At 42.0% G+C, this 15744-nt stretch overlaps 1 protein-coding gene across 1 annotated transcript in view; it reads right to left on the bottom strand.

Moving 5' to 3' along the window:
* The window catches only part of cdc73 (cell division cycle 73, Paf1/RNA polymerase II complex component, homolog), an 85048-nt gene that overhangs the window by 28833 nt on the left and 40471 nt on the right, over window positions 1–15744 (bottom strand). The window lies entirely within an intron of this gene.

The following is a 15744-nucleotide window of genomic DNA, read 5'->3' as shown; positions in this document are numbered from 1 at the left end:
CAATTGTTTTGACTAATATTGTGAGTAATATCTATATCCTACATGGGCAACTGGCGGCCACATGCGGCCCCCACCTTCACTTAATGTGGCCCTCAGCTGGTTAATCAATCAATCAAAACTTTATTACAGCCGAAGCCAAAGGTAGACAAACAAACAGTTAAAAAAACAATATAAATTCGTTAAGACAATAAAGATCTAAAAAGAACAAATAAAAACATCTATAAAAGACACTCATACCAATGTTTCCACATATGTGAGCGATATCTTACAGAGCTGTACTTCGGATTGATCAACATGTTAATCATTACATTAATATGAAAAGAATCATATATTATTGATTTCAGCTGTTCCAATTCCAAACATAGAAACATGATTAGGTTGAATTTACTCAAGTGAAGTCTATTAGTGGTTTAATGACAAGTATAGTACAGGGGTTAAAGCTAAAAAAAAGCAAAAAAAAATCCCAAGACTGAAATGTATTTTCTGACCATGTCCCAATATGTGATTTTGCAGCGCACACCAATATTTGGGGTGTTTCCCTGAAGTTCTGAACTGTCTTCACTGAATGAGTGTGTGCCAATCCATGCTTAATTTTATAGAAGTATCTTCTGAAGTTCTGTAGTATTCTATTGCTACTGCTTTTTAGTTTGGAGATCACTTGACTAGCATTTTGACGACGTGGTTATTCATCGCTACACCTCCCCCTTATTTATTCATTTATTTGCAGATCTGCACTGATCTCAGAAATAGCCCCGCCCCCTATTGAATCCTCAAGACTGAAATCAGTCCCCAGGACTGAGAACTTTAACCCCTGATAGTATTCAAATGTTAGTCTTTTTTATGTCCAACGCATTTACGTTCTTAACACTTTGACTGCCACAATGTTAAGGGTTTTAAGGGTAAAACCCTTGCCACCATAGAGGCCCATTGATTTCTGACGGAATAAATTGAAAATGGTAGGATGTACGAAAATTGCCAAAAATTTCAGAGAAACTAGAGCCGGAACCCTAGTTTTCACCATAAAATTTTCGTCCATAAAAAGTGTTCTGCTGTGGAGAAACCTGAGGGAGAGCGAAAGCTGCACAGATGAAAAAACAGCATCAGAAATTTACTTTCTGAGATAATTGAGGTCAAAGAAAAAAAACTTTCAGAAGCCCTACAAACAAATTGGTAAATGGTACAAGAACACACAGTACCTCTAAATGAAGAACTGGGTGCCGGCCATAATGCCGTAAAAAAAAAGTTAAAAAAAGTTGTACCGTGGTCTAGTTATAAGGCAGGAAAGTGGAAGAAGCCAGGAGACTGACAGAGGCTCTTTTTTCATCTTCCCAGGATGAAGGAGAGACAGAGTAGAATCCACTGTGTTTTGACCTGGGATTTTTTATTCAAGCCTTCAGTTAGACATCAGACATCTCAAAAATAAAGATAAAAACTCTGATAAAGATAAAAAAAAAACTTTACATTGCTGTTTCACTTCAGTATAGTTGTAGATGTGTTCCATTGCAATCATCATTTTAGTCACTTCAAACTAAAACGGTCAAACTACCCTGAGCAATTCAAAGTCATAATACATAAAATTAAATAAAAATTGATGTACATCCATATGGAAATGTTTGTATTGACAAAGTCAAGCCAACTGCGACAAACTTCACCATGTTAGAATCCAGACCAGGCAACTGCAAGTAAGAGTAATTATGAAAAAAAAAAAAACATAATTACCATAAGGTATATATAATTATTTGCTATACATTTTATATACACAGGTACATATATTTCCAAAATAGCAGATCTACAAGCTCATAGCCCGGCACCGCGCTATGAGCTTGTAGATCTGCCATTTACATATGATGCCTAATAGCCGATCTACAAGCTCATAGCCCAGCAAGGCACTATGAGCTTAGTATTTTCATGGCTCTCCTTTTAGTAGACCTTGTACCAGTGAACTGTACCGTCATGAAACTGTACCTTTTCCTAGGCAAACTTCTAATAAAGTCTTCAATCAATCAATCAATCAATCAATCAATCAATCAATCAATCAATCCCTTCTTTGTATTTACCTACTGTATGTTTTTATACTGTTTTTTATTTCCCCCTTTTTTCCTGACTATATCTACTGCATAGTACTGTGTTCTATCCGTCTGTCATTCAATGTTATATGAGATACTGCAATGGTTTACTATGGAAATAAGCCTAGTCTTTTCATGGATCTCATGATCTCCTTTTAGTAGACCTTGTACCAGTGAACTGTACCGTCATGAAACTGTACCTTTTCCTATGCAAACTTCTAATAAAGTCTTCAATCAATCAATCAATCAATCAATCAATCAATCTCTCTCTCCCCAACTTTCTCTCTTGTATCATGGCTGTAAGGTTTATTCTAACGCAGTTGGTTCTCTAGCGAAAAAAAAAAAGAGAGAGAGAGAGAGAGAGAGAGAGAGAGAGAGAGAGAGAGAGAGAGAGAAGTGGAGCAGAGAGAGAGGTAGAGAGACAGAGACACGGTGAGAGAAAGATCGCTCTCTGAATGAAAGAGAGAGAGAGAGAGAGTGGAGCAGAGAGAGAGGTAGAGAGACATAGAGACACGGTGAGAGAGATCACTTTCTGAACGAAAGAGAGAGAGGAAATCTGAGCAGGCTATCGATGGGTTACTTTTAGAATAAAACACGATAAAACTATAAAAATACAATGAGGATTACCACTGGGATTCTTTTTCGATCTCCATCTCGCTGGATTGGTCAGACTGCGACGTCTGCGAGTGACTTATAGTGGTTGTTTTGCTGGGATGTGTTTGTTTTGCACTAAATGGAGCATCTGTCCTCCTTCCTCACCAAGCTAAGCTAAAGAGGCGTCAATTGGGTATGGCAAGCTATGGCAGCTGCCATACCTTGGCTACAGGGGGAATATAATAAAATGTACTGTAATCGTGCCTGTTGTAAAGGTATGGCAACATGACTGGTGTCTTGCACGCGAGCCTCGCGCGCGTGAAAGACACCAGTCATGTTGCCATAACTTAGCTTTTTCTGAACTGACGCCGCTGAGCTAAACGCCCTGCTCGATCGGTGGTCCGCGCGCGGACCACCTGTTGTGATCCGAGATGAGCATAATCATCTCTCATCTCATGCTTGCTCTCGGAGCGACGTCGGCGACCCCCCAAACACGCCACTACACCACTGTGTATCAATCAATCAATCTAGCAACAACCACTTACTTTATATAGCAATTCTTTTCGCTGCGACGCCGCGGCTCGGTGGTCCCTGGTGGCCTGGTCGATGAACCATGACGATCCAGTAAAACTTTTCAGATCACATGTAACGGCTGTAGAAGTAGTCCTCAGTAGTATAGTAAAGCACCCCTCCTCCATCTCAAGAGATCTATACTTTTCACTCCTTGCCATCCATCCAGCAATCCCAGGCCTGGGGAGGACGGTCATGTACCAAATCACCATGGTAACACAAGGTAACACAAGCTGATTGGCCACACAATGGTAACCATGGTGATTTTAGTCATTCCAGGGCCCAGGACGGCTGAATCCAAGCGTCAGTGATACATATGCTCCTAATCTTGTGTTAATTAAACTAGACCAGGTCAACCTGGTTGTGCCAGACCCCCTGTCTGTCATCATCATTTATGACATCATGCCTTTTGTAGGCATGTCATCATCATGTCATCATCATATATACCCTTTATATAGAAAAGGGACAGACCGACATTTGCTTATGTAGGCCTACCCATTTCATGGGTCTGGCAAAAAAAGACATTCGGGCGTCAGTTGACGCTGGTGGCAGCGCGGGGGGGGTAAAAAACGTGACGTCATATGACTCCCGTGGCGGTTAAAGTGTTAAAGTTAACATAAGTATAACTAAATGCATTTGAAATTAAGGTTAGATTTCAGGATTTCAATTAAAAAAAAGAACAAAAAGAAATTCTGGATTCCAATTCAAAAGAAGCAGAAATAGCAGATCTACAAGCTCAAAACGCGTTGCAGAACTTGTAGATCTGCTTCTTTTGTATGAGATACTAGAATGACAAAGTACGTAGCAATATGCAATGTGGACCTCTGGAGTGAAGGTGGAAATATAGTGGCCCTCTCCATCATCAAAGTTGCCCACCCCTGATCTATATCAAGGTAAACAACGTTGACGTTTTTCCTAATATCGCCCAGCCTTAGTGTATAGAGGGTAATTTAAGGACTTTTTAATGCCTCTAAAATGACAAATTAAACATTGGTCAAATTGTCAAATATTAGAGGCAGAAATTGTGAAAATAGCCGATCTACATGCTCACAACGCCTCGCATGCTCACAACGCCTCAAATATGATTATTTTGGGGGTCGCGGCCTGAAAAGGTTGAGAAGCACTGGCATGAGCAACAGTAGGAGACAGGGGAGACTGAAGTAGCAGTGGACTCAGTGAATGCAGGTGCACACAGGACTCTGCTGCTGTGAGAAAGGTTCTGCTGTAAGACATCCAGGTGCAGGGGCGTCACACCAAATTCTGGGTCCTGGGTACAAGGATTCACTGCGGACCCCCCATGAATGTTAACTATTGAAAAATAGCAGATATACAAGCTCACAGCGCGGCACTCGGTGCCGCGCTGTGAGCTTGTAGATCTGCTATTTTTGAAAAATCGTGAAAATGTGTGCCAAGAAACCTATGTTTCCATGTCATCTCAAAATATTTAGTTCCAGGGACCCCCCAGAAGCAAAATTTGAGTTACAAATGTTCACTTAAAAAAATACATATATTCAAAGATGTGCGCACATTTTCACGACTTTTCAAAAATAGCAGATCTACAAGCTCGCAGCGCGGCACTCGGTGCCGCGCTGTGAGCTTGTATATCTGCTATTTTTCAATAGCTAAATTTACTAGGGCCCCTCCACCTTGGGCCCTGGTAACTCAGTCCCACTTTCCTACCCCTTGTGACGCCCCTGTCCAGGTGCACAGACTCTGCTGCTGTATCTGGGCCAGGTTGGCTGCACAGACACACCAGGTCATCCACATGTCACAGTGCTGCTGTATTAACCACTCTTAGGCCAATGGTTTTCAACCCTTTTTCACAGCTAAGGTCCCATTATTTATTCTGCATTTGTGCCACAGACCAGTGTTAAAGGGATATTCCACTTTCAACAGGGAGCAGTGGTAGGGCTTCTCTCCACATACAAACCCATTGTAACTTCAAACTCCATTTTAACCATGATAGATTCATTAAAAACACACATTATTTTTTCTGGTGACTCATTTTACTCTCCTAATACGTGAGCAGGCCGTGTTTTATCGATAACTCTTTTGATTTATTTTTTATAATTATTTGGAAAAATGGAAAAAATTAAATACAAAAGAATAATTATTAAAAATAAATGAAAAATGTTATCGAAAAAACACGGCCTGCTAACATATTAGGAGGGTAGTATGAGTCACCAGATGTGTGTTTTTAATGAATCTATCATGGTTAAAATGAAGTTTGAAGTTACAATGGGTGTGTGTGGGGAGAGGCCCTGGGCCTGGAGGGCCTGGTAACATTTACATCAAATATCTAAATATTCAATCAAGCTAATTAAAAACTGTTCAGGGTGTTCATAAAAGCCTGATTAGATGATAAAATTACCAAAAGTTTTTTTGAAAGTGAAATACTCCTTTACTTTTTCCATCTTTTATCTTTACATTTGAGAATGCCACTTTTCGAATCTTGTTGGTTTTGCACGGAGAGTAGAAGACAGCGTCAGATGTGATTGATACTGTTACTATATTATTTGCAGAGCAGAGATTTTGTGCCTGGGGCAGTGGCACTGAGGCGTATGCTAGGCATGTTTTGTTTATTATGTTTTTGAGAACTCAGAATTGCATTGTATTTTAATTATAATTGTTATTATTTTGACGGAGTAACAGACAGTAGAAGACAATGACTTGTTCAGAGTTATGTGGTCATATTTAGCCTAAAAGACGAAGACTAAAAGACTAAGTCTAATTCCAAAAGACCAAGACTAAAGCTTCTATCAGAGTCCAGGGTGAAGAGCTAGCTATTCACTTCACCGCAGTGTAGTTTCCTAGCTATCACCTAGGCTTTGTTATGTATTTTTAGGTGATAGCTAGAAAACGACACCGCGGTGAACTGAATAGCTCTGGACTCTGATAGAGGCTTAAAGTTATACCATGTAACTTTTTTTATAAAACAAATCTTAAAATTGTCCTAGCTGTTAAATCGCTAAAGTTTTAGAACCCCCACTCCGTTAATTTCAGCTTCTAAAGCCTTCTCTTTATATGTTTTCTATGAGCCGTGAGGGGGGGAGAATTTTGAGGCAAAATGACGTCATCTGCATCATGTGTATACGTTGGCCAATCATATCGCCGATCATAAACACACGGTACACTACCGGCCAATCACAGGCGCATCTTGCTGACTTCTCAGGAAGTAGCTTGCCTCAACATAACAACAACATATTCTCGTGTGAAGGAGTCAGTTTCTCCGGAATGCCTGAACGCACAGGAACCAGGGACCCCTCTAAAGATAGATCTCGGCGAGCTGCAGGCGGATGCGGTGGCGAGAGGCCCGGTCCGCGGCGAAAAACGGCCGAAAGACGCGGACGTGACCGCGGTTTGCTATACAGCTCTGACCACTAGTTGAGCAACTTACACAGTATAGCTTTAAGATAATATTTTTACATTTAGTCGACTAAGACTAGATTAAAACAACTAAGACTAGATTAAAACAACTAAGACTAGATTAAAACAATTTCAGAAGACTTAAGGGCTTTGCACACAGACACACAGACGAAAAAACGGACGATTATATTTCTTTTAAAGAAAACAATGATTCTTTATGACGTCATGCACACCGCGCTTTGTGCCAAGATGTAGGCCAGATGTAGACCAGATGTAGGCCAGATGTTGACCAGATGTAGGCCAGATGTAGGCCACGCTTCGCACCTCGGACAAAGCCAGATGTTGGAGCCTAAAGCTCCGCTCAAAAATACTTCATATTTGTCAAAATTTCAATGAATGAAAAATTCAATCACACAGTAATCACACAGTACAGTATGCCCGACCGATATGCCCATACATGGAGATCTCTGTATCCGTCCCTTTTATGACCATATATGGATATCCCTGATGTCATTATGCCCATATATGGCATGCCCCTTTTGGCCCATTATATGGAGCTGACTTATTTGATCGTGTCTGATGTATAATTGAACTGTTGACAAACCGTTGCTATGGCAGTGACGTCATTACGTGCGCGTCACGCGTCTCTGACGCATTCACGTTGCCTAGAGACGCATTCACGTCAGTGTCCTTGGGTCCCACGGACGCATTGCCTCCATTGGAGTCCACGTTAAAATAATTTACCACATCACGAAAAAACATTTTTTTTAAAAAGTCCACAGACGCCACCATTGTTCATGGGTGAAGGCATGCTACTTTACCCTACGTTAACACAAATGAAATCCGCGTAGAAAGTCTTAAAACAGACGATAAAACTAACAACAGTCTGTGTTTTGAATCCACGACGCAGCACCGGGCCGCTCTCTGACCATAGTGGCACAGCGTGTTAGGTGACACACCAAAAAGGGTTCCCCCACAGGACGTGTATGGCAGGGCTCGGCGCAGAAACGTGACGTCACGTCTCTACACTGCAGCTCAATGCTCACTGCTCAGACAGCGACCCGCCTCCTTTCCCCTCCATTCAATAACAAACAACTGGATATACAGTACACGCGCTATTGTTTATAGATGTGGTGGTGGACATTGGACAACGTGTTAGAAGCCACACAGGTCTTCATTGCGTCTTTACAACAATAGCGACGATTAACGTTGTGGTGAACATGGTCAAATAACCTTTATTGGCTCAACTACAACACGGAGGAAGCAAGCTAGCCTAGCATGTATGCTATCTGAGACAGTATGTATGTAGCCTAGGCTGCCTAACTGTTTGATTGATTATAGTGTTTTCGTGGCGGCGCCGTCCCTTTGGTGGTCCGCCGGGGCAGCGGACTACCGCGGCCGCCTGTGCCTTGCCCTCCCGCATCCATAGAGGGGCGGCACGTCCCTCTAGGATCAACCGTTCAAAACAAAAGTAGCCGATCTACAAGCAACCCAATCCACTGTTTTTGACCCAGTCCACTGATTCTCTGTACAGCAGAGCAAACACAAGCACGGCATTTCCCCCATTCCATAGAAGCAGTAACAGTACAAACAGGAGACATCATGATCTCACTGAGAAGATCCATATATTATCGATGTATATAAAATAACAGGTGGCTGACTGGCTGTTGATTATGAAGACTCGGTAAAAGCTTCTATCTGCGCCCCCAAGTGGTCAACATCCGATATTACCGGTTCGGTATAAAAACAATCAAACACATGACTATTTGGAAGTATTAAAATTGTAAGATTTGGAATTGTGGTTCATTTCTTTCAGACACATTTCTACGTAACATGAACATAACCATATAATAACCAATTCAAGTTAAATGCTGCACTTTGTCAAAAATGACATGCCGCGTAGAATTTTTGTGGGACCCATAAAATATCCCTGGGACTCATCCCAAAGACCCTTCGTGGGTCCCGGGGACTCATTACATTAAAAACCTATTAACATCACTGCTATGGCAGCACTTTGTGTTGGGTGTGATGTCAGAGGGTCAGCATATCTAACGCGTTGCAGACATCACTGCAAGAAGAGACGTTAGTTTACTTTAAACACGCAGGTTGTTCATCGCAGAGCTTCACATACCAACATGGCCGGAGTAGAGAGCAGCTCGTTTGCACGGAGCGAACCACACTGTCATCTCGTAGGGATCTAAAGGCTCCACGCTCGAAACATGACGACAGAGAATAAGACGGGGAAGGACAAAAGCTCCAAGGGGACCAAGGACACCGATCCGACAGGTCCCTCTTGTAGCCACGTCAAGAAACTGCTCAAGGGGAAGAATCTTTTCAAGGTGTGGGGTTCGAATTCCAACGGCAACCCTTGTCAGGACTGTAGCGGGGAAGGAGAGAAGACGGCAGCGACGATATGGATGTGTTTACACTGCGGACACCGAGGATGCGGGCAGAACTCTGAGAACGAGCACGCGGTCAGACATCACAAGTCAACCCTGCCGCGGTCGGGGCTAAACTGCCTGGTGCTCAGCACAGAGGACTGGGGCACCGTGTGGTGTTACAGCTGCAACATACCGGTCCAGTACACCAGAACCGACGGTTTAGCTGGGTTATTGGACCAAATAATTCAATCACAAACCTTGCCTGACCGCAACAATGGTGCAGGGGAGAACAAGAGCAATGTGAAGAAAAACAATGTAATAGCATTTAATAATGGACAGAAGAAACAGAACGTGCAGAGGTCTGGCACAGCCACAGGCGTCGCAGCAGTGCACAAATAGTTCAGCTCCGTCACCACACAGCCCCCACCAGCGTGTCGCCCGTCCCGGCGACTAAACGCTCAACACATAGTCTCTATAGCGACGGGGAGTCTTCCGCTGTCTTTGAGGCCGTGAAGTTGTGGGCCCCTGCCCCCCACTGTCGGTCCCAAAGGCCATTGTATTGGGTGGGTCCATGAGGGTCGGAGGAGCCGTGCAGGGTGAGCTGGGTTGTTCAGCCGGTAAGTCTCGTTGAGCATGGGGACGGTAGGGCGCCAGACGGTCCTGATGCAACACCACCACCCGTCCCCTGACACACAGCTTCACCCGGTACACAACATCTGAAATAGGCTCCAACACCTCACAAGGCCCCACCCACTTGCTGGTGAGATTGGGCGAAATGCCCTTTTTCCGGGTCTTCAGCTTCTAAAGCCTTCTCTTTATATGTTTTCTATGAGCCGTGAGAATTTCGAGGCAAAATGACGTCATCTGCATCATGTGTATACGTTGGCCAATCATATCGCCGATCATAAACACACGGTACACTACCGGCCAATCACAGGCGCATCTTCTGACTTCTCAGGAAGTAGCTTGCCTCAACATAACAACAACATATTCTCGTGTGAAGGAGTCAGTTTCTCCGGAATGCCTGAACGCACAGGAACCAGGGACCCCTCTAAAGATAGATCTCGGCGAGCTGCAGGTGGATGCGGTGGCGAGAGGCCCGGTCCGCGGCGAAAAACGGCCGAAAGACGCGGACGTGACCGCGGTTTGCTATACAGCTCTGACCACTAGTTGAGCAACTTACACAGTATAGCTTTTAGTAAGGGGATTTTATAAGATATTTGACCAATCTGCGAAGTAAATCGTTACCAAAACATTTCTTCACCAATGTGTTTCTAAAGATGTGTAATAATATGTACTAAAAGGTTGAAATTCAACTCCCGGGGGAAACCTCATAAAAACCTGATTTGTGTTTGTGTCCCATTAACTTTCCTATACAGGAAAAAAATACAACAAATAAATATGCTTTAAGTAGCATGTGAGGGGTCAAACTAGGGCTTTTTCATGATACTGAATCCATTGCAAGCATTTGTTTTGCATGAACAACATTCTGTGGGCTAAAAACGGACCCACAAAACGATGGTTTAGTGATGAATCATCACTTTTCACCGTTTTGTAGGGGCCATTTGTAGCCCACGGAATGTTACAGTTGTGTGCATTATTATTATATTGACTCTGTACCAACACATTCTTCCCACAGATTAGATATTACACACAAAGAAAGTTTGACAACATGACTAATATTAAATACTGTACAAGTACAGTATTTGTTAGTCTTCCAAAACGTTGAAAAGTATCCTAACTAACAATAGATGCCATTTTGCTGAAGCTGTTGTCCTTTAAAACAACAATACATTAACTTTATAAAATAACACATAATAAATGTTGTCAACCGTATAAAATAATACATTATATAACTTTTATCCTCTAAAGGTTTTGAATAATACTGGTGGGATAAACAAGGAAACTGGCACAGGTAAATAAGTTGCACCTGCAGTTTCTTGGAAGGGAATGAATAGTGAAGACATGAGGAAGAATAAAATGATACTTCTGTAACATGATTCTGACGTTAGGAAACTAATGAATGTATTTCATCATCCTAGGTTCATCCATTCGGCTGTTGTTCAGTGGAGTAAAGTAACTAAGTACATTTACTTAAGTACACAGTTGAGTTAATTGTACTTTACTTGAGTAATTCCAATTTCCAATACTTCTACTTCTACTCCACTACATTAATTTGAAAACTCTATAGTTATTGGTTACTTTACGGATATAAATTCATTTTATAAAACATATATAAACCACTTTTGCACTATTTCATACCCAGGCTATTTGAAACAAGCTGACAATGCTTGTAGATCTGATATTTTCAAACATTGTGTACTTGTGGTACTTTAAGCGCATTTGGATGCCAACACTTTCATACTTTTACTCTTGAATTCCGGACTTTTACTTGTAACAGAGTATTTCTCTATGTGTTCTATATATGTGAAGCACAGTATTGATACTTTTACTTGAGTTAAAAATGTGAATAACTTTCCCACCACTGCTGTTGTTCTGCTGGCATGCAACACACACACACACACACACACACACACACACACACACACACACACACACACACACACACACACACACACACACACACACACACACACACACCGAGGGCAGAGAGTCTGCAGCAGAAGGGAATGAACAGTGAAATAAGTGATACTTCTGTAACATAATTCTGATCAGGAAACGAATTCATGTATTTCATCATTGTAGGTTGATACATTCATGCTATTGTTCTGCAGGCCTGATTGGCATGCAACACACACACACACACACACACACACACACACACACACACACACACACACACACACACACACACACACACACACACACACACACACACACACACACACACACACACACACACACACACACACACACACACACACACACACACACACACACACACAATCATCATCACAGGTCACAGTCGCGTGCAGAGACATTTTTATGGGTCCCTTAATATTTTTTTCCTATTTGTTTTACATTTTTATTATTTCAAAACATTTTCATTAATAAATACATTTTAAGATATTCCATAACTTAGAAAAAGTAAATAGTAGTGAAAAAGCTCACAACGTGGTGCAAAGCATTGCGAGCGTATAGATCAGCTGTTTTCACTAGTTTGGGTGCCGGGCAAACGACTAATTTCGCTTTTGGGTCACAAGCTAAAGCGTTTGGGAACCGCTGCTCTACGGTACACTCTCCCCCGTCATAGTTACTACAGGGTGTACTGTATGTGTGCTAAGAACCTGTTTTATATTACAGTTTTTCACGATTGTTAACACACGTTTTTCACTACACTAACAGCTTTTTCAAAACTGCACACACAAAACTGAAAACCTCACACACAAAATGCTAAACCTCACACTCCCTTCCCAAGATGATCACTTTGCCATCAAATCACTAAACTGTGTTCACAAAATGGACTTGTGTTTGCATTTGGTACACACGCCATATTTTCAAATGACACATACCATTCATTCAGAACACACAAATAAGCATTTACTGCACACTACCAAGCATGTACAGCACACTGGAGTGCAAAATTGAAAACACACCATTGAATTGGAACACACCATATGAATGACATTGACTCGGGAGAATGAGCTATTTCTCCTTTTGTAAAATTACTCAGTGTTGGCCTACTTTTTTATATAGTCAAACATAAAACAGCACACAAATATGCATCCAAAAAGTTGTATTTGGGTACATGATTTACAGTAGATTTAGGCATCATGCCTCCGGTCAGAGATGGGCTCAAAATATAAAAAAAACTAAAAAAAACGAAATACTCGATCAGTACTTGGTCTAATATTGACCAGGATAGTGTCACCAAGATACTATCCTGGTGACAATATCCTGGTATTTGTATCTTTGCATTTCAAATCATTTTTGTATTTTGTGCCCATCTCTGCCTCTGGTTCCTGTCTCAATGTTGTGCAACAACTGAACATTGTGTGTAGTGTTTAGACAACAAGGTGAATTTGAGTGTAAAGAAAGAAAATCTGAGTCTAATGCATGAAAAGCGAGTGTGAAGTAGTGCCAAATCAGGTCAAGCTATAGGTACATTAAGTGAAGGTTGTGAAAATTGTGCCGAATTTTAGATTTTTGTGTGTTAACAATCGTGAAAAACTGTAAACACTTGAACTGGGGGGAAACTTTCGACCATAAAGCTCACAGCGCGTTTCAGCGTGATGTGTTGTGAGCTTGTAGATCGTCTGTTTTTGACAAAGAGGTTTGGTGTACAGGGAAAGAAGAGTGCAGTAGTAGTGAAGCAGTCAAAGAGGTTTGGTGTACAGGGAAAGAAGAGTGCAGTCAAAGAGGTTTGGTGTACAGGGAAAGAAGAGTGCAGTCAAAGAGGTTTGGTGTACAGGGAAAGAAGAGTGCAGTCAAAGAGGTTTGGTGTACAGGGAAAGAAGAGTGTGTAGTTCGATGCGTCCTCACGGCCCTCCCTCGCCAGGAACTATTCACGTTATTCCTGGCCCCGCCCCCGGTTTCCTGTTCATATCCTGAAAGAGGCGGAGCTGGCCTGAAAAACATCATTTGGTTTCCTGTTGTCCTTGCATTAAAGTGCCAGTAGTTGGCGTTCTAGGCTCTGGGATCTGAATGTACATGGGTTGCCATGTCCGCTTATAATAAGCAATTTGTGTTTCTAAAAAATAGTATAGTTGCTTACTTTCTAATATTTTTTAAACCAGTGGTTCCCAAATCTTTTCATATCAAGGACCCCAGATTAACATATTTGTCCACAGTTGCAGACCCCCATCTGAAAATATGTGGTGCCAGGGACCTCCACACAGATTTATGTTGTTAAAATGTTTCAAAAATATTCAAATTTCTTTTTTTCCCCTAAATATTTGTTTAAATAGCAAATATACAAGCTCACAATGTGTCGCAATGGGTTACATGTCTCCATTCCGATAGGTCTCCTTTTTGACATGTCTCCTTTCCGACACTAACCCTATGCCTAACCCTAACTCTAAACTTAACCTCTGTGGAAGTGTTGCCACTCTGACAATAAGAAGTCAATGTCGGAATGGAGATACGTCCCCGTCGCAATGTGACACATTGTGAGCTTGCTGATCTGCTATTTTCAATTGTAAATGTAAAGTAGTATAGCCTAGTTGCTTCTGTTGGGCTTATTTCTTTGGCAAAATCTGGCAACAGACAATTCCGTGTCACTTCCTTACTTGGGAGGAAGTGAAAAGATGTTTTTTTAAGCACACACCCTCTGTAAAAGAAAATGGCAGCCTCCATAGAGAGGGCCAGGAATATCGTGAATAGAGAGAAAGAGAGAAAGAGAGAAACAGAGCGGGGGAGGGGAGAGGGAGAGGGAGAGAGAGAGAGAGAGAGAGAGAGAGAGAGAGAGAGAGAGAGAGAGATAGAGAGAGCATACATTCGAAATGGGAGAGTCACCACACCCCTCCAATTTGCACCCAGGCGGAAGATATAGGGCCTAAAGTGAATTAAATTAAAGAACAAGTAGGGCACAAAATATTATAATTGTTATCAGACGCATCAGATATGCACTCAGGACAAGACCCTGTCCAACACGCTTCCTGGAAGCACAATCCAGGACACCCATAACAATGTCGTCTGCACCCCAGAGTAAGAAGAGAGCACTCCGGGTACAGATGTGTTTGGCAGCAGTGCACTTTTTCATAAAAGTCAACCATGAGGATTCCAAATCTGACACCATCTAATGCAAAAAAAAACGGACCCACAAAACGATGGTTTAGTGATGAATCATCACTTTTCACCGTTTTGTAGGGGCCATTTGTAGCCCACGGAATGTTTTTCATGCAAAACAAATGCTTGCAATGGATTCAGCATCATGAAAAACCCCTAGTTTGACAGCAGTGCGTATTGCTCTGCTTACTATCCATCTGGGATTGCTCCGGCAGACTCGATGTAAGGGGCGGGCCATTTTTTGAAATGATTTAGCAGGTGATTGGATGGGGCCGTCTGTCTATCACAGTCTGGGAGTGCCAACTCCAACCACTCATATTGGCCTGTCTGCGTGACGTTCCACCCAGAATCCGCCTCCTGGTTTTCCACGTGGTCTGCAATCAGACTCTATTGGCTCAGAGCCGCTCAGAGCCCGCCCGTAGATGCCGCTGATTGGTCCGGCCCGGGGCTTTACGAGTGTTATCAACTCCCACCGAGAGAACTCAGATGGTAAAGTAGGGCGGTAGCCTACGCACTACTGCCACCATCTGACGAAAGTCAGGTTAAAAGTTAATGGGACACAAACACAAATCAGTTTTTTTTATGAGGTTTCCCCCGGAAGTTGAATTTCAACCTTTTAGTACATATTATTGCACACCTTTAGAAACACATTGGTGAAGAAATTTCTTGGTAACGATTTACTTCGCAGATTTTCTTATGTTCCCCTTACTATTTAAAGTTATACCATGTAACTTTTTTTATAAAAAAGCAATACCGCTACTGACCACTAGTTGAGCAGCTTCCACAGTACAGCTTTAAGATAATATTTTTACATTTAGTCGACTAAGACTAGTGTAAAAGCCACAGCACTGCTTTTCTTTGTTAGTTTATAGTTATTATTTGTATTATTATATTTTGAGATTATTTGTGATTATTTAGTATTATTTGGCATGTTAGTCTATTAGTTTATGAGTTAATTGTTTATTGGATTATTGGTTTGGGCACCAGGGGCATGCCACTCCCAGGCCTGATTGATTGACAGGCTATATATAGGCCTGGGTGATTGGGGAAGGGCATGCACCTGGTGGACAAACGTTTTT

This window comes from Nannobrachium achirus, assembly GCF_963921795.1.
Source record: "Nannobrachium achirus genome assembly, chromosome: 5".
Classification (NCBI taxonomy): domain Eukaryota; kingdom Metazoa; phylum Chordata; class Actinopteri; order Myctophiformes; family Myctophidae; genus Nannobrachium; species Nannobrachium achirus.
Note: the sequence above shows the minus strand (reverse complement) of the source record. Positions and strands in the feature narration are given on the sequence as shown.